Source organism: Cucurbita pepo, chromosome LG19 (genome assembly GCF_002806865.2).
Source record: "Cucurbita pepo subsp. pepo cultivar mu-cu-16 chromosome LG19, ASM280686v2, whole genome shotgun sequence".
NCBI classification, from domain to species: Eukaryota; Viridiplantae; Streptophyta; class Magnoliopsida; order Cucurbitales; family Cucurbitaceae; genus Cucurbita; species Cucurbita pepo.
Genome location: NC_036656.1, coordinates 2,375,151 through 2,396,997, shown reverse-complemented (window position 1 = coordinate 2,396,997; position 21,847 = coordinate 2,375,151). Strand labels below are relative to the sequence as shown.

General features: G+C 38.7%; 1 long non-coding RNA gene across 1 annotated transcript; it reads right to left on the bottom strand.

The window, feature by feature from the left end:
• Nucleotides 1–1,162: 1,162 nt before the first annotated feature.
• On the bottom strand, nucleotides 1,163–20,225 carry LOC111781911. Its single transcript, XR_002813036.1, has 3 exons — nucleotides 20,214–20,225; nucleotides 8,831–8,834; nucleotides 1,163–1,242 (listed from the first exon to the last, which is right to left on the bottom strand). It is a non-coding gene; the product is annotated as an uncharacterized LOC111781911 (long non-coding RNA).
• Between the last annotated feature and the right edge of the window lie 1,622 nt (nucleotides 20,226–21,847).

Here is a 21,847-nt window from a genome sequence, read left to right as displayed (position 1 = left end):
CTCCTTCTCCTTTTTTGCTTTCGTTTCTCTGGCGACCTGTTTTTCAATAGCACCACCATTGTTTCCGTCCTCNACTGCTAATAACTTTCCTTAACCGCTATACTTCCCTTAACCGCTAATAACTACCCTTAATCGCTAATAACTTCCCTAAACTGACATAATTTGAAATACAAACAGTAAATAAAATGAATTACGGTTAATACAAGATTAAATAAACTAACAAATCATCCTCTTAATCTTGTATTTGATCTTCATATTCTTACATTCTTCAAACCAAATCTTTCAGTAAACGTCCTAACCATATTCCTTGACAAGCAGCTGACGTTGCTGCAATATACTCCGCTTCACAGGATGAAAGTGCCACCATCTTTTGTTTCTTTGAAGTCCATGTAATTGGATTCCCATGCAATTGTTTCTTTCTACTTGCTTTGCCTTCACATAATGACATTCGATATCAATAGTTCCTTTCACCAGTTTGATTACTTGTTCAACGCTACCGCAACCGCTATTATCACCGCCTTCCTTCTTCTCTATCTTCGTTTCAATGGGAAACTGTTTTTCATTGACAGTTTTAATTACCTGTTCTACTTGTCCGGCCAACAGCTTTTCCTCAACAGGTTTAATTACCTGTGCTACTTTAATTGCACTGCCGGAAAAAATGGCCTCCTTCTCCTTCTCCTTTTTTGCTTTCGTTTCTCTGGCGACCTGTTTTTCAATAGCACCACCATTGTTTCCGTCCTCCTTCTCCTTCTTCTCGCCATCACAGGTGACCTCCTCTTTTATCTTCTCTGCTTTCGCTACCTCCGTTGCCACATTCTGGACCTCCGCCACAACGTCATCCCTCTTCTCCTCGGATTCAAACTTCACAGTGCCAACAATTTTCTCGCCATCGCTCTTCTTCTCTTCTCGCTTCTCTATTTTTTTCTCCGATTCAATCTTCACAGAGCCATCAATTTTCTCCTCATCGATCATCTTCTCTGTTTTTTTTCACAGACGCAACCTTCACATCTCCACGTCCTTTTATCTCTACAAGTGATCCATCTCCGAACTTCACCGTGCCGGTCACTGACTCGTTCAATTCCGAGAACCAACTTCGACAACCAGTCATATGATTGTTGGCTCCCGTATCTAGGAACCAAGTGTTGTTTTTCTTCTCAATTTCTTCCGGGACAACCTTCTCTTCATAAAGAGCCATCTCCGTCAACTCTGGTGAACCGAGAGTTCAGACTTCACAAACTTGTGCTGTAAGTAAGGCTGGCTCATCCTCATCACTTTGCGTCTCAGCCAAGTGCGCCTGATTCTCCCTTTTCTTCGATCTACAGTGGGATGCATAATGATCCTCCCTTTTCTTCGATCTACAGTCGGATGCATAATGGCCAATCTTTTGGCAATTATAACACTTCACCTTCCGACATTCTGAGGCATAGTGGCCTAGGCCTTGAAAATCGTAGCATCTTACCTTGCTCTTGTCAGCCTTCTTCTCTTGATGAAACGAGTCGTTTCCACGTCCATGACCTCTCCCTCTCCAGCGACCATTGTGACCTCGCCCTCGGCTATGGCCTCCATTGTCGCTACGTTCTTTTGCTTTCCATTCTCCTTGAGTCAATAAGACATGCTCAGCATTCTCTTTGTTTCCACCGATCCGTTCCTCGTATGCTTTAAGATGATCGATGACTTCCTCCATGGTCATCACCTTTAAATCAGCAAATTGCTCTGTTGCCGATGCGATATGAAGAAACTTAGGAGGTACTGAGCGGAGAAATTTTTTCACCAAGTATGACTCTTCAAACTTGTTTCCAAAAGTACGTATTTTATTAACAACTTCTGTCAACCTTGCTGCATAATCATCAATAGTCTCAGACTTCTTCATATTCATAATTTCAAACTCAATCTTCAGAGTTTGGATCTTTGCCTCCTTTACATGTTCAACACCGACATGAATAGCTTTTAACGTCTGCCATGCTTCTTTTCCTTTCTCTTTCTCTGCTAACAAAAACAACATCTCCTCAGGGATTGCTTGATAGATAGCTGCTAATGGCATTTGATCCTTCATTTCATCAAGACTATCCAGAGACTCAGTTGATTCGATTGCGTCCCACAGCCCTTGAGCATGCAAATAGACCTTCATCTTCATAGCCCATGCTGATTAGTTGGTTCTCGATAACGTCGGGTATTGGAGTGATACCAGACCTTCCTTTGTTGCAGACTTGGACGACTCTCCTCTCTCTCCAGTGTTATTATTTCTCGGCATGATCTTTGGCATGTAACCACGCTCTGATACCAATTGTTAGAAAACACTCATACAACTAAGAGAGGCCATAAACCAACTTAGTCATTATTCAGCTTGTTACACAGTACATATATATAGACAGAATAGTCACACTAATTGCTAATAACTTCCCTTAACCGCTAATAACTACCCTTAACCGCTAATAACTTCCCTCAACTGACATAATTTGAAATACAAACAGTAAATAAAATTAATTACGGTTAATACAAGATTAAATAAACTAACAAACAATAGGTTCAAACATAGAGAATTAGGTTACAAGAATTTTCTACATGTAAGCCTGATGATAAATTTTCTTCAAATAAGAGAGGAGTGGAATGTATGATTATCTCTTGAAGACTTGGATGATATGCATCACATATGGAGGCACCTAGAGAATAAGAGGATTACTTGAAGGATTCTCGGGATAAAAAAAATGTTATGACAAGATAAAGATAAGGAAATAAATTAGGAAGCCAAGTCACAAAGCAAAGGTAAAAGAAGTAACAACCATCCACGAAGTGTTTTGGGAATTACAATGGAAGTGAGAAATGTGTTATTTTTCTTGTAAGATTTGGTTATTGTAACACCCGAACTCCGACGAGAAACTTAAAGTCTAAGTAGGAGAATCTTTCGAGATTTTATTGAGAATTTTAGAGGCTGAATTTTGAGATAAGACAGAAGAGAGAAATGTTTAGAAATATCTCAGAAACTCAAGAAAAATATAAAAGAAAAATGATCAAAGTCAACTCCCGAGTGGTTATTTGGTCATTCTGCCATCTTCCTCATTAAGAACCTGAAATGGAGGTTAGTAATAGATAAATAAAATAAAATAAAATGGAAAAGAAGGAGAGGAAAAGAAAAGAAAAAGAAAATAGAGAGAGAAAGAGAAAGGAAGAGTGAGGGTTTTTAAGAAGAGGAAGAAGGAGGGAGAAACGCCCAAACCCGAACTGAAGCACCCTCAATCTTAGGTCTCGTACTAGAGCTAATTAGAGCATCAAGAGGAGTGGTCTGAGCGTTGGATCATTCGTTTCCGCAAGAAACGGACAAGAATGCGAGGTAAGTCCGCGACCTTTCTTGTTTCAAGATTTCACCATAGATTCGGGAGTTTTAGATGATTTAGATCTTAATAATCTAGTTGTGACACTTTAGGTGAGGAGTCTTGCAAGTTTTTAGAGGAAACACGGCCAAAAATCGCATCGAAAAACAAAATCGAGAAACTGTCCTACTTCGATAAGAAATTGAATTTTTCTCAGTTTTCGACTTCATTTATTAAGCACTGTGAGTAAAAAAAAATACAATAAAAATATATCTGGATAGGTGGACTTGAGATCTTGAATTTTTGTGAAGGAATTGATTTAATTCAAGTTCCGGTTTGAAAGATAGAAAAATCCAAAATAAATAGGTTGATATAGAATTTGACCGGAATCTGAAAATTGGATGAACTTAGGCTATCGGCGACGGACACGCGGCCGTCGAAACGGGAGGACATGCGTCGAGCAACTGGTGGAGAGACATGTCTGGCACGTCCACTGGCACGCGTCTGATGGTTGACTCGAAAACCCGACCCACGCTCGGTGAAGCAACCCGACAACCCGCGATCCAACAAGAAAGCTACTGCCAGTCTCTGTACGACACGTGTCACCCCCAGAAAGTTCGAGGGGTAAGTCTACGTCTGCTGTGGCTCGAACGTGCCTCTGCCCGCGCGTATGCCCTGCGCGTGGGTAAATGTGCAGCCGCGTGGGAGTCCCCTGTAAGCGCGTGTAGGCGCGTTAGTGTCCTGTTTTCACCCGTTTTTCTTCCCGATTCCAGTGCTAATCCTATTTTACTGTGAACTAAGTGTCTGAACAGATAATTTATAATTTTGGACTCCGTTACGACTGTAATCAAGCTCGGGAAGGCATGCGACATACTTGTAAGTAACCACGCGGATTTAGGAAGTAATACTTGTTGGGTGCGCTTGGTTTTGCATGCATGCTAGAGAAAATTATCCCTGGGTTGCTAGATCTAATGATCCTCTGTACTTAGAGAATTAAAAATATATCTGTTGGACTTGTGGCCTTGATGAGATTTCGTACTCGATGTTGGTATGCTTGCTGGTCTATCTTACTACTGCTTTTATCTGTTCATACTATGTTGTCGGACAAGAGAGTTTGTGTATCTGCGCTCCGGGTGTTGATGGATGTCACCGCCCAGCTGAGCTTGTACGATTGTATGCATTGTTAATCATACATAAACTCCGGTTGAATAATTTTTGTATCTACGCTCTTGGTATTAATGGATGTTACCGCCCCGTTTAGCTTGTATGATTGTATGCATTGTTAATTATACATGAACTTTCGTTGAATAATTTGTGTATCTGCGCTCCGGGTGTCGATGGATGTTACCGCCCCATTGAGCTTGTATGATTGAATGCATTGTTAATCATACATAAACTCCTATTGAATGATTGTGTGAACTTATGATATGATAAGCTGTAGTGTTGTGCTACGCCTATGGTGAACTCTTGTAGGGATTGAGTTGGGTTTAGTTAGGGGACCCTTCTGATGTTACAGTCCATGGTGTCGTGAGCGACACTTAGAGAGAGAGACCCTTTAACCCTGGATTGTTATGGACTAGGAAGTCTTGATTGAGTGAATCTGGAAGCCAGGTGTAACACCCGCTCATCGTCAACGCGATTCACAAGAGCTACCACTGACCTCAATAATAAACTCCGACAACCAATGGTAAATTTCAAAAAATATTTCCAAAAACATCCAGTAAAACATTTAAAACCAGTGCTATTTAAACTAAAAACAACCGAAGTAAATTCTTGACAGCGAAAGCATAAGTACACAAAACAGACACAGACATGGATTCCCAAATAGTCTCTAGCCCGCTGGTCTTGTCCTCGTCCTCGGTTGGACTGCATCAACTAAATCTGGAAAGAAAAGTTAAAAATAATTTTGATGACTAATTAAATTACCGAGTAAGTAGCCAACTTTGTCTTTCATGATTTCTTAACTAATCTTTCAAGGTGTTTTTAAATTTTATTCGTCATTGACTCCTAGTTTCTCTTACTAGGGTCATCTATTCGTTAATGAGGTATCTCAGCTACCTCCAGCTTAGGTTACTGACTCTCTTTTGATATGCTTATCTAGAATTTTCGGACTCGTATGTAAGACTCGCTCTCGGTCAAATACGGCCCGTCTACTAATTTCTCTGGCGGTCATATACAAACGGTCACGAGTACTCATGCTCCCTGACTTAACACACAGCGCGTTGGCCAGGAACTCCACGGGAATTAGTAGACTATCATGCTCATATAAATAAGTCATAGCTCAACAACCAATAAGCATATCCTATAGTCATAACCTTTCCATTAACATGCATAACATACTCATAGTTATTGCATGCTTTCATACATGTATCATGTTCAACACATAGAACATTCTGGCAATCATTTATATCATGCTTACATCACAGGCAAGCAGTCACAATATACAATAAACACTCAATATCATCAAAGCTCATCATAACATACTAAGCTCTTAATCAGGTAAACAACATACTCACATGTTGTAAAACAAGTTAAGAACTAGTTCAAAGATCGATATGCTACTTACCTGGTTTCGAATCCCTTTCTCTCTTGAATGTACATTTAATAGGGTATTTAAACACAATTCCTTCCAATTAGACCTATATTTCACCATTTTCAAGGTAAGTATAGGTCAATCTAGGTAGAACAGGTCAAAACGAATCGAACGGGACAAACCGGGAGCCAAAATACCTGTTCACGCGCCAACACAAGATCGGGGTTCATTTCTCACGCGCCTGATCCGCGCACAGTCGCACTTCCACTCGTGGCCTCCCACGCGCCTCGCGTGTCCTTCACGCGCTCGTCTTCAACCTCTCCTTCCTGCAATTTTTCCCAATCTTTTCCTTTAATACCCGTTGTGTCCCGAAGCAAAAATTTCATCTCTACAGCTCGAATTTCGTTCTGATTTCTTCTACAACTTTATAGATCTCCTAACTACGGTTCTAACAAGCCCTATTTCATAATTTATTATGCAGTATGAACCAAGATATCGAGATTTAAAGGTTCGGTGATATGGGTTTTTCGTTACCTTCGAATAAACGTTCGATTCAGCTCGTGGCCGTATCCCCTTCCTCAAAGGATTCCTCATCAACAACCTCTCTTCCTTTACCCTGACAACCAATCTTAAGCAACCAAACTCGAATTCTCAGAATTNCAAAATACCTGTTCACGCGCCAACACAAGATCGGGGTTCATTTCTCACGCGCCTGATCCGCGCACAGTCGCACTTCCACTCGTGGCCTCCCACGCGCCTCGCGTGTCCTTCACGCGCTCGTCTTCAACCTCTCCTTCCTGCAATTTTTCCCAATCTTTTCCTTTAATACCCGTTGTGTCCCGAAGCAAAAATTTCATCTCTACAGCTCGAATTTCGTTCTGATTTCTTCTACAACTTTATAGATCTCCTAACTACGGTTCTAACAAGCCCTATTTCATAATTTATTATGCAGTATGAACCAAGATATCGAGATTTAAAGGTTCGGTGATATGGGTTTTTCGTTACCTTCGAATAAACGTTCGATTCAGCTCGTGGCCGTATCCCCTTCCTCAAAGGATTCCTCATCAACAACCTCTCTTCCTTTACCCTGACAACCAATCTTAAGCAACCAAACTCGAATTCTCAGAATTTTTCCTCCTCTGTTTTCTGGGTTTTTCCCTAACTGTTATTCTTCGTTTTTCTTCCTTTTTAAAGCCTTATCAAGGCCTAATACGCTTCCACACCCTCTACTAATCCATTCATCATTCCCACGCCTCCAGCCTACGCGTCCGTTGCCCCTCATCCCCCTTTACAGCAGCTGCTTGACGTAGCTGCTTCGTTTTCATTTTTCGTTTTTTTTTTAATTATTATTATTATTATTATTATTATTATTAACAAACACACAACAAATAAATACAAAATACATATTATCATTATTTTAGGTTATTACACCAGGACCCCTAACTCAATACTTTTAACTACCCTTGAGATATAGAGAACCACATTAAGACCCCGAGGTGTAGAGAGATGACCTTTTAGCCGACAGTATCTGGTTTAGCGTTCGAGTATGCCCCGCTTCCCTTCTTACTCCAGTGTGGTACTGTTGAGCTAGGCGAGACTCTAGATAGGGAGATGTTACGTTCCCCTTCCTACTCCGGTGTGGTACCGTTGAGCTAGGTGAGATGCTAGTTAGGGAGATGTTACTCTTTCCTTCCTACTCTGGTGTGGTATTGTTGAGCTTGGCGAGACGCCTTTTAGGGAAGTGTTACTCGGTGGTAGATTGACTACTCTGCATGGGGATCCGTCTTATGGTATGATGTTGATCACGCAAGTGGGTCAAGGTCGCCTACATGATGGGTCCGTCGTGTGGAAGAACGTTGACCATGCAGTGACTAGTTCTAGCTGGGTTGTACAAGGGGTACATGTAGTTATGTGGGAGCACCTCATCCTCAAATGCTGAAACACCGCTTCAAAGGTTAAGGCCTTCCACCCCGATCTGTGTTCTGAGAGTATTGAGACTTTAGAGTCTAGAGTATAGTTGGTGGTTCTCTCCTAAACTTGATGCAATTAAGAGCCTACAAGTAGGTTGCTTACTGAGTATATTTTTATACTCACCCCGTTTTCCCTTCTTTTTTTTAGGTACCAGTCGTAGTGGGGAGGTGTTCGACAGCTGCATTGTCACAGTAGGGTGTCGTTCTGGAGCGTCAGTCCCTTGTCGGTCTTATAGAGTCTTTTATATTTCATTTTATACTTGTAATTCCTTTTTATTAATTTGAAACAAAACTTTTCTCCATTTTGTTTTAATTAAATGGTATTTTTTTACCTTTTACTTTACTTTACTTTTCTTTTCTTTTCCTTTTGTTTGTTTTCGATTTCATCTTTTTAGTCACGGTTCGATTTTTTCGAAGCCTCGAAAATTGGATCGTGACAGTTATAGCTGTAGGGTGATATGTGGGGGAAAATAGAGTTGAGAAAAAAAATATGAGGAACGTGATATTAATCATGCTATGATGAACACTCTGCAAACAAAAATACATAGAAAAAAATTGTTAATGAGAAAAGAGCTCAAGGGAGAGTGGAAAGAATGATTACTACGGGATGAGCAATCTCTTAAGTTTGTGGTGCTTCTCTCGAAAGAAGAAGATTGAGTAGAGACCAACATGTGATACCTTGACGACGGTGGTCGGACATTGAGCCAAATTCAAGGAGTTTGATGAGAAGCTCATTGAAAACGTGAAGTTTGACTATGGATCAATTATATCGATCCAAGGGAAAGGATAAATCTTGTTCCAGTGCAAGAACGACAACCAACGTCTACTGACCAAGGTATATTATATCCCAAGCTTGGTGAGCAATATTAGCAGTCTTGGTCAGATGACAGATGAAGGAAGCAGAGTGGAGTTAGCTTGCTCATTCCTCAAGATGTTCGACATAAATGGAACCTTGTTGATAAGGTAAGATGGTCGCATAACTACCCGTATAAGACACTACTGAAGAACAGCTAGCCCACCTCTCTATTGATGGCACTCGTAGACCTAGCTTGACTATGGCATGCAAGACATGGGCAAGTGAATTTTCAGACGCTCAAAATGATGGGAGAGAAGAAGACAACTATGGGGCTACCAAAATCATACACTCGAATCAGCTATGTGAGAGTTGTCTAGCCTCCAAACAATCTAGACTATCGTTCCCATCTCCAAACAAGCAACTGTTTCATGCAGATTTGTGTGGCCTAATCACCTTATCATCAATTGCTGGTAACAAGTATTTTATCTTACTTGTTGATGATTATAGTTGTTTCGTTCAAAAGTTTGAAAAGACACATTGAAAACGGATCTAATCACAAGCTGAAAACCTTGTGCATCGACAAAGATGGTAGTTCTTATCCCACCATTTCTCAATGTTTTGTGAAGAGGAAGGTATCGAGTGTCAACTCACCGCACTGTATAGGTTTCACTATTACAACGTTGACCATAAAAAGTGGAATTGGTGCAGCGTTGACGATAAAAAGTAGACTATTACATGTTTCACTGCCCTGGAATAAGAGAAACCTATAAAGTTCATTAACTAACTTACCGCCCGGATACAAGTCCATTGGTTTGAAGTGATTCGAAAGTTGCCGGGAGTGAAGAATCTCGAACAAAGTCAAGTTTATAGGAGAGATTATGAGATAATAGACTTGACTTGGTAGAATAAGTTACAAACTTATGTAATAACTTTAGGAGAATTGTTCGTATACTTGGTAGAATAATTTACCAACTTATGGAGCCACTATAACTATAGGATAATTGTTTGTAGTTGTCAAATTGTAGACTAAGTTTAGTGCTTTAATTAAGAAGATGGTTAGTGGTTGAGGAAAATTTTTAGGAAACTAGTTAGTGTTTTCTCCACTATAAATACTCTTTAGATGTGTCCTTTTTCACAACAATGAAGAGAACTGAAAACCATAAGTGCTTAAGGTTTCTCTATTCAAAAGTTTTCTCCCCTCAAGTTGTTCTTTCTGCTTAATTTGTTTGTTTTGGCATATTTTAATCGTGGACCACATCCAACATTTGGTATTAGAGCCATACCATTAAATTATCCATGTCAATAAAATCCTCAAATGTGGAACAAAGAAATTGTTAGCCTCAAAGGTGTAGTCTAAAGTGTCCAAGAAAATATGTACTTTGTTCAAGGGCTCCAAAGAAGAGTCAAGCCTCAATTAAGGGAGGTTGTTCAAGGGCTCCATAGGCCACATGGTCTATGGTGTACTTTGTTCGAGGGAGGATTGTTGATCATTGTTGGGAGAGGAGTCTCACATCGGCTAGTTAAGGGGTTGATCATGGGTTTATAAATAAGGAACACAATCTTCATTGAGATGTGGCATTTTGGGGAAAGCAAAAGAAAACCTATGAGAGTTTATGCTCAAAGTGGATAATGTCTTATTGTCTCTATCGAATCCAATGTCTTCTTGTCTCCTACATTGAAAGAATTCCATGCCATAATACGATCTTTGGCAATAGCTTTCCAATCCCCATGTTTGTTTGCTCTATTTGATCTTGCCTTATTGATCTAGCCCATAAATAAAAACACAATTTTAATTCTCCATAAATAAAAAAAATCATATAAAAAAACCTTAAAGGTATAAAATGGTATCTATTGATTGTTTATATATTTCTTAGTTGGTTACTCAATCTATAAACAAAGTCTGACCGCGATGCTTTCTCTCTCAATATCATTCTTTATAGATTGATCTTTTATAATTTCCATAATATTAGTCTTTGTATCACTATCTCTCAATATCAGTCTTTGTATCAATATTAGTCTTTGTATCACTGTCTCTCCCTATTCCTCCCTATCTTCCTTCAACTTGTCTTTGGGAGTGAATTGTCTTGGTATCTAAGAGTGACCATCATAGATTCCAAGATCGATCTAAGAGTCATTCATCATCTAACCAGCTCTTAGTTTGAATCAATCCGTTAAGTTAGCTTTCTCTGTGAACGTTTGCAAGAATTCTAAAAGGACCTCTAACTTTGCAAAAATCTAACATTGTTGGCGCTTATCATAGGAACCCAAAGTTCATCTTTTCTAGATCTTGTCTCGACGCTTGTGTACATAATAATTTTTTTCTAGAGTTCTGACAGAGATTCGCCCAAATTTCGTCTTTTCTAACCCTTTTTGAGCTTTGGTGAGTTAGAAACCCAAAGTTCATTCTTCGAGGAGTCTTGTCTTAGCTTTGGACCAAATTTTGACCCAAAGTCAAAGTTTTCCCTTCCTAGAGTTCACTTTGAAGTTTCTGCCAAAGTTCGTCCAAACTTGGACCTGTCGATGCTTTGGAGAGCTAGAGTTCCAAAGTATGTTGCCTTCAGAGTTCTCCAAAACCTTGGGCATGGTAAGTCTTCGGAGGGTTTTAAAACCAGAAGTTCGTCCTTTTCAGAGTTTGTCTCGATATTTGTGTCGAAATTCGTCGAAACATGAACTTGTTAGTGCTCTATCGTGCTGGGAGCCAAAAGTTCATTTTCTCTGGAGTTTTTCTTGATGTTTGGACCAAAGTTTTTCCAAACTAGAGCTTCTAAGAGTTGAAAACCCAAAGTTCGTCCTTCCATCACACTGTCTTGACGTTTGGTCCAAAGTTTGTCAAAACTTAGATCCGTTAGGCTTAGAAACCTAAATTTCATGGTTTGAAGAGCCCGTTTCATTCGGATTTTGACCTGTTAGTGCTTTTGTGAGTTTGGAACTCAAAGTTTGTCCTTTTCAGAGCTTGATGCTTGTCTACAAGTTCGTTCTTTCTGACACTTTTCGAGCTTGGAAGAGTTAGATACCCAAAGTTCGTCCTTTCTGGAGTCCGTGGCAACCAAAAGTTTGATCTTCCTAGAATTTGTCTCGAAGTTCGTGCCAAAGTTCATCCAAACTTGGACCCATTTGCGTAGATTTGTTCATTTCTATTGGCGCCATGTTGGAGCCATTGGCATGTGTGTCTTTTACCACCGTCATATACATAGCATTACCAAAAGGTTTCTATCGACGCATCAGTGATAGTACCTCGACGCCAGGGCTATCCTATCCGAACTAATTGGTTTGAAAACTTTATTGTTGTTTTAAATTTTTGAAAAGAAAAATTGATTAGAATTGAAACTTTAACCTCATAAAAGATATCGAGCATTTTTATTCATAAAATTATTTATTGAAATTGAATGAAAGTCGGAGTGCATCATTTCTAATGATACATTAAGGCTTTAGAGATCCAAAATACAAGTAAATACCTTGGTCTCGACCTGCCCAAGTATAGTTATGATGAATACATTGATCTTTAAACCAACTCCCTCCTTGTGGCCAAAAACCATCTCCACTAATTTATCCATGTTTGACGCTAAAATAGCACCAAAACGGTGTAGAAATCCAAAAATTTTCTTTAAAACTCCAGTTGTAATTATCTCCGGTGCGAAGTACTTGCTCGCCCAGATCCTCATCTTTTGACTTGCAATGAACAATTTGAGTTGAAGTAGTCATCTCATTTAAAATAGTCACTTTCCATTTGTTGAACTGTAATTGTTCTTAGATTTTGCAAAAGAAAACCTCATCATATTGTTTGATGTCAAGGCAACCAACACGATTAAATAGAATATGCTTAGAGATTTTATGTTCTTCTTAAAGATCTCTCACCGTCTTCTACAAACGTATTTAGATTCTATCTCTTATATATATATATATATAGATAGATACAGGCATATAGTTAAACTGAGGTGTTAGTAGTTATATTTTAACCACAGTTTCATAAATTTTTGATTATTTCAGAATATCTTCCATAACAACCAAGTGTAAAAGATAAGGTGACCAAAACTTTCTTAATTTTCTCAACACTCTTACCCATTTGCTTTTGTAACAACTAATTTTGTATTTTATTTGCTCTTTTTATGTTAAGTTTAAAATTCAACCATTCATTTTTTATTAAAAAAATTGATAAAGTTTAAATTTATGGATGGTATTTTTTGTACCCGTTTAAAATGCAAGATTAAAAAGTATTTTTTCGGAAAAATGTAAAAAAATTATTTGAAATTTTTATAGCTTAACCAAATGAATAAAAAAAAAATTAAAAATAGATCTTTTATTATTATTTTTTTTTTTATCCTTGCAGTCCCTAATTAATAAAAAGTTTGAAATGTAGACTAAACCTCCCATTCACTAATTAATAAACAATTAATTAATTAAATGATATTAGGTATATTAATTCATATTTTATCATGTATTTTATGTGATTGATATAAATTATATTAATTAATAATAAGCTTGGATCTGAAAAATTCAAAGAGAGATCGAGAAATACTCTTTGTGAAGATGTCAGCAACTTGAAGATGAGAGGGTACATATTGTGTGCGAAGTTTGCCAGCAATAACAAGTTCTCGAAGGAAATGATAATCTAGTTCAATATGTTTGGCCCGCTTGTGAGAAACGGGATTAGAGCTAAAAAAAATAGCACTTTTGTTGTCACATAAGAGTAAGGGCTGCTGTGAAATAGGGACCTTGAGGTCATGCAAAAGATGCGTAACCCAAAGAAGTTCAGCAGCAGTTGTGGCAAGAGCACGATACTCAGATTCACAGCTGGAGCGTGAGATAGTAGGTTGCTTTTTGGCACTCCAAGAAACGAGATTGTTACCAAGATAAATAGAATAGCCGGATGTAGAACGACAAGTATCGGGACAACTAGCCCAGTCAACATCCGAATAAGCGACTAGCGTACTATATGTTTGGCCCGCTTGTGAGAAACGGGATTAGAGCTAAAAAAAATAGCACTTTTGTTGTCACATAAGAGTAAGGGCTGCTGTGAAATAGGGACCTTGAGGTCATGCAAAAGATGCGTAACCCAAAGAAGTTCAGCAGCAGTTGTGGCAAGAGCACGATACTCAGATTCACAGCTGGAGCGTGAGATAGTAGGTTGCTTTTTGGCACTCCAAGAAACGAGATTGTTACCAAGATAAATAGAATAGCCGGATGTAGAACGACAAGTATCGGGACAACTAGCCCAGTCAACATCCGAATAAGCGACTAGCGTACTATGAATAGTGGATGGACAAAAGGTAAGACCAAAGTGGAGTGTTCCTTTGACATAGCGAAGAATACGTTTGACAGTAAGAAAGTGATATGCAGTAGGGGCATGCAAGAATTGACTGACAGAATTGACAGCATAGGCAATATCTGGACGCGTAATAGTCAAGTACTGAAGGGCGCCAACAAGAGATCTGTAGAGAGTAGGATCAGAGAAAGGAGAACCATCAGCAGTCAGGTGTTGAGAAACAACCATGGGAGTGTGAACTGGTTTGCTATCGAGCAACTGAGCACGAGTAAGAATATCTCGAGCATATTTTAACTGACTAATAAAGAGACCATCAGGAGTGGGTGAAGCTTCAAGACCAAGAAAGTAACTGAGAGAACCCAAATCTTTGGTAGCAAACTCAGAATGAAGCTTGCGAGTAAAGCTGTCAATAAGAGATGAGTTGTTGCCGGTAACAATAATGTCATCAACATAAAGAAGCAAATAGATAATGTTAGATTGCTGATGAAAGACAAAAAGGGACGTGTCAGCGCGACTGCAAGAAAACCCAAGTGTGAGAAGAAATGAGCTAAAACGCTGAAACCAAGCACGAGGAGCTTGCTTTAAACCATAGAGGGCTTTCTTTAATAGACAAACATGAGTGGGAAATCGAGGATCAATATACCCAGGAGGTTGTTCCATATGAACACGTTCAATAAGAGTTCCATTGAGAAAAGCATTCTTGACATCAAGTTGTCGAAGAGGCCATTTATTTGTGACTGCAATAGAAAGCACAACACGGACAGTGGTAGCTTTGACAACCGGACTGAAAGTGTCAGTGTAGTCAAGACCAGGAACCTGAGTATAACCTTTGGCAACAAGACGAGCCTTGAAACGCTCGACAGATCCATCAGGCAAATATTTAATACGAAACACCCATTTAGAGCCCACGATGTTGGTGTTGGCAGGGCGAGGAACCAAAGTCCAAGTATCATTTTGTTGTAATGCTCGAATTTCTTCATCCATGGCAGCCACCCAAGCAGGATTCTTAGCCGCAGATTTGAATCCTTTTGGCTCAGTGGATGCAAGAAGAGCAGAAAGAAGTCCAGATGAGCCCAAAATACCAAGATTTGCTGGATGACGAGTCTTGAATATACCAGCTTTGGCTCGTGTGATCATAGGATGAGTGCCCAAAGAAGAGAAATCAACAGGAGGTTCAATAGAGGTCGAATTAGAAGTCGAGGGTGGCAAAGTGGAACCTGCAAGAGAAGTATCAACCTGCACAGACTCATCTACAAGGTCAGAACAAATATCACACGGGGATGAACTGGATCGAGGAGTTTGCGGTGATGAAGTGGTAGGGGGGGATGAATCAATATGATGATGATGTGGTTCCAAGAAATTTGAAATAGGAATAGAGGAAAGAGGTTGGGCCTGGGAGCTAGGGATAGCAGGAAAGTGAGTTTCATCAAATTGAGCATGGCAGGTGATATATAGCTTAGTGGTGGCGGGATCAAGACAGCAGAACCCTTTATGAGCAGGACTATAACCCAAAAAAATACAAGGAATGCTGCGGGGAGAAAGCTTGTTAGGCATATAATCACGCAAATAAGGATAAACACGACAACCAAAGGGATGAAAATTATCATAATGTGGAGTGTAGCCATAAATGAGTTCAAAGGGTGACATACCTTCAAGAAGTGGAGTAGGCAACCGGTTCATAATATAAGCTGCAGTGCTGAAGGCGTCAACCCAAAAACTAGGAGAAAGATGAGAGTGAAAGAGAAGGGCCAAACCAGCCTCAGTCACATGATGATGTTTTCTCTCAGCACGACCATTTTGAGCAGGTGTATATGGACAAGAGAGTTGATGGTGGATGCCAGAATTACGTAAATGAGTTTTGAAACAAGTACTAGTAAATTCGGTACTACCATCGCTTTGAAATACCTTGATACGAGAAGAATATTGATTTTTCTTAAATTTTTGAAATTGAAGAAAAATATCAAAAAAATCAGATTTAAATTTTAAAGGGTAAAACCAAGTAAATCGAGAATAATCATCAATAAAAATAACATAATAAAGAAAACCCGAATTTGATTTGACGGGAGAAGAACCCCAAAGATCACAATGAATAAGATCTAACACATGAGACGACCTACGTTCATTGCGGGAATAAGGCAATCGATGACTTTTCGCAAGCTGACAAGTATTACATAATGATGGAGAAGGCAATAAAGACGTAAGAGAAAGATGACCTTTTCTATTTAAAAAAGAAATAACAGAATGATTCACATGACCTAGACGAGCATGCCATAAATCATATGAAGCACGTAAAGATTTGTTTCTAAGGGCTGAAATAAAAGCAGAGTTGCCGCGCTCCAGCACATATAGCCCTCCATCTCTTTTACCGGTTGCCACCACCCCTTCCTGTTTGACGATTCTGGATAGTAATAAGATTATTAGTAAATGTAACGGAGAGAGGAAAATCAGACGTTAATTTACTTATGGAAAGAAGATTTTTAGTGAGGTGAGGGACAACCAAGACATCTAATAAGTGAATATTTGGAACAGGAGAAAGAGTACCGGTGTGGGTAATGNTAAACAATTTGGAGGTCTCTATCATATTTCTTCATCTCCAATCAAATCTTCAGCTCATCAAATATCTCAGTCATCTTATTTGTGGCATTTACGCCTAGGTCATCCTTCTTTTTCTCGTTTTAAATTTCTAGCTGATCAATTGCATCTTAATAATGCTATTTATTCTCATAACTGTAGTATCTGCCCGTTAGCAACACAAACTAGGTTGTCTTTCTCAAGAAGTTCAATAACAACCCATTCTGCCTTTGATCTGATACATTGTGATGTTTGGGGACCACATAAAATTTCAACCCATTCTAGTTTGCGTTTTTTCTCACTATTGTTGATGATTTTATTCGTTGTACTTGGGTTTTTCTAATGCAACATAAGTAAGAAGTACATTATTTGTTAATGAACTTTGTTAAATTTGTTCAAACTCAATTTCATACTACTATCAAAATAGTTCGATCAGACAATGGGACTAAGTTCCTATCTTTGTAACCATTTTTTACTTCTTGTAGCATTGAATTTCAGCGCACTTCTGTCTATACTCCACAACAAAATAGAGTCGTAGAACGTAAGCATCGTCATATCTTAAATATAGCTAGGGTTCTTCTCTTTCAGTCACAGGTTCCACTTAATTTTTGGGGAGAGTGCATTTTAACTGCTGTTTATTTTATAAATAGAACACCATCACCATTGTTATCTAACAAGACACCCTTTGAAGCACTCTACAAACGACCACCTACATTTCATCATCTTAAAGTTTTTGGTTATAAATGTTATGCAACTATAGTACATCCTAAGAAAAAAATTTGAACCTCGGGCAATTCCTTGTGTTTTCGTAGGACATCCTTGTGGTCAAAAGATTACAAGTTGTATGACATGATTCTACATGCAACCCAAACTACATAAAATTGCAAAGAAACTTAGCCATTGGCTAAAGAAAGCACAAATGCTTCTTTTACTATATTTTTCCCAGCCTTCTTACAAATACAACATACATGGCTTTATATAGCCTCAAAATGAAACTACTAAAGGCATTCCAAGAGTTGTAACATTCATACTTAATGGCCATAATGAGCCATTATGTAAATGTAACCTAAAAAATCTTAAAATACAATAACTCTAAATTACTTTAAATTGTAACCCACCCAAAATTTACAACAATCAAACTTCATTTCTTCAATGTAGCATGAGTTGAAACATCTTTTGATAATTTTGCCAACCTTTTCTTCACATCTTCATTGAAGTACATTGTATGATTGATATCTCTTGGTTCATATCAGAGTTTTGTTTTTTTTCGCCGTTATAGAGTTTGTTTGTGTTTCATTTTCAGAATGGTGTATAAATTTCAAATTTATTTTATTTTTGTGCTTGAAATTTTTCTATAAAATGTAGACTTTGACAATGAGGTTGAGGTCAATATTTTTTTCTTCAATAGCAACTTTAATATTTTCTTCATGTACTCATTTTTATATTAAATGTTTCCCTATATTTAAGAACTTAAGTGATTAACAAACATTTTGTTACAGTAGTACTATAGCAAGCACGACACACTACTTGTGTAGAAAAGAAAAGATTTGATGTGCTGTAAGACGACGATGATAGATTTATCTAAGAACTCCATGGATGAATGAGCTCGAATACCTTTGTTCGACTATTATATAATGAAAACCCCTTCTCATCAGCACCCCAAATGCAATGCGAATAGTTGCATCAGTCTTGAAGCCAAATTTCATTCTCTGGCCAAAAAACCTCGAACGAAAGCTTCCCATAATTGCTGCTAAAGTTACACCAGAACAATGTTGTCTGCCACAAATTCTTTTTGAATTCTCAGCTGTATTCCTGTTTGGACTAAAGAATATGCTCCCCTAAATCAGAAAGTTATGTCAGGGCACAAATTCAAATGAAAAAAAATGAAAAGAATAGAAAATAAACATGTTTCTAGAAATTTTTTGACATATTTTATGTTATAGTTTGAACCCAAAAAAAACTTGTAATTGAACCCTTAAATATAAAAAAAAAGAAAAAATTGTGACTATAATTTTTCAATAATCAAATTCATATTTTTTACTTGATCTAGAGTTTTTTTATGCTCGATATTATATTCCTCAGATTTGTGGAATTTTGAAATTCCACCCCAACCCTTAAATAAAAATAAAAATAAAAAACTATCAAATCCATAAATTTAGATATACGAAAAATAATATGGTCTAGTTGAATAATTTTTCATACTGCAACACCCTTATTTACCTAAATCATCGTTTTTCGATTTGCAATGGACCACTAAAGGTACGTCTTGATAATTAAGAATCGTCAGTTTCCAACGAGAATGTGGATATTGGGTTGCAAAACAAGTGAAAACGTTAGTAGTTGATGCAAAAGTAAACAACAAGATCATATTCATAGCAACTACTTTTAAAGATAGATTTTTATGTAAAATGCTATTAAAAGAAAAGGAAAAAAATTGAAACCATATTCAGTGTGTTTGTTTGTTAGGTTATGCTTTATTTAGCCAAGAATCAGACACATCCCCAAACTTAAGTTACCCTTTTTTCTCTCCCAACCCCAATCACATACTTTTCCTAACTCCATTTTGATGTCTTTTCTCAAGTTCTTTTCTATTTTAGTGCTCCAAGTTTTTAGATATCAACTTGGATAATTTATTGCGCACAATTTTGTTAAAAGTCTCTTATAAGATGTGACTTGCTTTTATTAGATAAGTATTGTAGTAAGCACATAACTTCTAAAGAAAGGAAACGATTTCATGTGAAGTGGAGAAAAGGTTATGGTTTATTCTAAGAACTCTCTATGTGAATGAGATAACTTTGTTTAATATTAAAAGAGAAAAACTGTAACGTCCCTAATTTTCTTTAACCTAATCAGCGACGTTACGTTGCATTCATAAGACGAAAATGCAGAAGCTCATATAAAACAACCTTAATAACAATGACATGGCTTTTATAAGCGGGTTCATAACACCAAGGATCAGCCTAACTCGGGAATCAACCAACAACTAACTAGGGAAAACAAATGCAATTATTTATTACTCAAAGTAAATCTCGAACAGAGCATCTACTGTCCTACAAGCCCTCTATTTAACTTCGATGGCCTTCACAGCGTTCAACGTCAACCCTACAGGGGAGCCTCGCCTTTACCTGAAAATGTAGGTAGCACCTAGCTTCCCTGGTAGAGGCTGAGTCATTAGCTTGTTGATTACCGGATAGGTTTCGTATGACGATTTGTAATGCGTCCACCAAGCGTGGTCGAGTCTTGTGAGGGCTGAGGCGTCGCTGGTGGCGGGAACGAATGGCTATGTTAGGTTCTTCCCCGGAGTCCTCGCGGTCTAGACCTCGTCCTCTTCCACCTCTCCCTCTGCCCCTAAGTGTTGGTCGTCCCCTAATACCTCCTCCTCGTGTTCTAGGTGGCATATCTAAACATAGCAGTAGCTACTTAGTCACATACTAATCTAGCAGATTCTTCGATACAATCACGCAGGCCGCACATACATACAAACATACGTTAATCGTAGCCACCAGATATATCATATTACAACCAATGTTGCACATCATGGAACATACTAACATTTAAAACATGAGAACTTGCACATCATATCATATCATTCATTACAAAATACACATTCCCTATTGTTTGCTTCATCTAATTAAAAATTTCTAATTCAAAAAAAAAGAAAAAAAAAAGAAAAGAGGAACATATACCTAACGGTGACGGTGCATTTGCTGGAGGACTGTGGACGTATCTTAGACCTACATCGTAGGACAATGTACAAGATCTATGACCTAACGCTTTGATACCAACTGTAACTCCTTTAATTTTCTTTAACCTAATTAGCAAAGTTACCTTGCATTCATAAGGCAAAAATGCGAAAACTCATATAAGACAACCTTAATAACAACGACATGGCTTTTATAATCAGGTTCATAACACGAAGGATCAACCGAACTCGGGAATCCACCAACTACTAACTAGGAAAAATAAATGAAATTATTTATTATTCAAAGGAAATCTCGAACAGAGCATCTACTGTCGTACAAGCCCTCCCTTTGACTTCCATGGCCTTCGCAATGTTCACCGTCAACCGTACAGGGGAGCCTTACCTTTACCTGAAAATGTAGGTAGCACGTGACTTAAGTATTTTGTAAAATAACTAGTAAGTTGCCCCACTGTTGGGGTTAGGCATACAATACACATTTAGAACACATGCAAATCACGTGCAGCACACATGCACAAATACAAGCATAAAAACTTGAGGGGGACTTGTCTTCCATTCCCTTTACGTGGCCTTTAGGTCCTTACTTTATCTGGGCAGGGTGGATGTGTTGTACTTCTCCACACACGGCCAACATATGTAAATATGGGCCCACCAGGGCCGGGCTTGGTTGGGTACACGTGAAACACGTTACCGGACGCCACAGAACAGGAAAGGGCTGCATGATATCATAGCGAGCATAACATGGAATGTATGCGTCCGTACCATCATAACATAACAGAGAAGTAAGCCTATGCACGTGACACACAACATGCGTGAGGTCCCTAAAGCTTACCTCCATGGAATTACACATACAACATTCCATTCCCTTGTCATGTTACATAGCATGGCTTAGTTAAGCATTATGTAAGCGTATCATAGTTTCCCAGTCACCACATCCATGACATGCAAAGCTCTCAACACATTCATGGTATGTCAACTAACACCAACAGTAAGGTTACTTACATCTCTGGCCTTGGTCGAAGTCACTCGCGATAGGTTAACTCTGACGCCTTACTACTCCCTATAAAACCATATTATGCACTTAGAGTCTTTTCATAATGGAACCTAACTAAACCTTATGTCTAACTATCAAGGTACGTTCCTATCATAACCTGTTTTAGCAAAATGGAGTTACATTGACCTTATATGGTTAAAACAAGGGCGGAAACTGCTCCTGAAGGATCAAAAACCTAAGATTCGGTATATTATTTGTATCGAAGCTGCTAAGCGGAGTCACCGAGCCACCAAGCCACACTGTCGAGCCGAGCTGTAGAATACAACAAAGTTGTCGACGAAGCCGAAGTACAGAGCCAACAAGTCGAGGGGTTACTTGCGGCGCCCGACTTCTAGGCGCTGGGTAAGCAACCCAGAGTCAGTGTCCAAACGCAGGTTGTAAGGCACGGGCCGTACATTGGCTGAAGCGAGCTCACTAGTACTCGAAGAACCTTACCTGCAATCCGCTGCCCTGTCTTCCTCACCCGAGAGTCCAAACGAACCCTAATCGTGGAACCCGACTACTGTTGCCAATGTCACTATCATCGTACGTTTGTCCTTGATGAGGCGTCTGTCCCTCTCGTTACGAAGTACCCCGACACTAGTTCGCTCCTCCTAAGAAGTCACAAAGGTATGAAGCCCTAGGACGTTATCGATTCCTCACCTCAATCTTT